Raw genomic sequence first — 726 nt, 5'->3', positions numbered from 1 at the left:
TGCATTTATTTCATGCAATGTTGCTTCTCTATTAGCACTAACAACTCTATGCAAACTCTACTGCTGTCTGTCATTAAATGAAGGCCATGGGCCACTGTGTTGTCTGTAGTGAGAGCAAATGCCCCAAATTTGGTATTATCAGCACAGTCTTGGCACTGCAGATGTCAGATTACTGAATGATCTAGTGATTTCTGAAACTGAACATCCCATGTGTCTTGCTCCAAGAACAATTCCATGTTGAAAGTCAGTTAATTTCCATTGTATGGCCATAATCACATCAGAAACCTTTTCAAATGTATCACCTGAGTACAAATGACAGTTCTGTCAATGCAATGCCCTTTTATACCTTGTGTAACCTATACTACCACCATCTGTATTTGTGCACATCACTATCCCATGACTTTTGTCTCCATAATGTACATTGTTTTTTGATTCTCCTGACAAATGTGCGGTTTAGGACTTAATTTCATTTCACTCTTCAGTTGTTGTTCTCATGTGCCATCCACAAATGAGCTAGGAATGAAGGGGAAATGGTTTTAGTATGCTGTGTGTTCTACATCACAACATACAGTTGTTAGTGGAGTACAGATAAAGATGCATAAATCTGACGTAGTGAAAATCTTTTTATTAGTACTAGTAGCATTATGCTCCATGGATTCCTACTGCTCAGACATGGGGCATGTCATGGTATTACAGAGTATGTACAAAGAAAACATAATTGATATA

This window comes from Schistocerca nitens, chromosome 12, assembly GCF_023898315.1.
Source record: "Schistocerca nitens isolate TAMUIC-IGC-003100 chromosome 12, iqSchNite1.1, whole genome shotgun sequence".
NCBI lineage: Eukaryota > Metazoa > Arthropoda > Insecta > Orthoptera > Acrididae > Schistocerca > Schistocerca nitens.
This window is presented reverse-complemented; position numbering follows the sequence as displayed.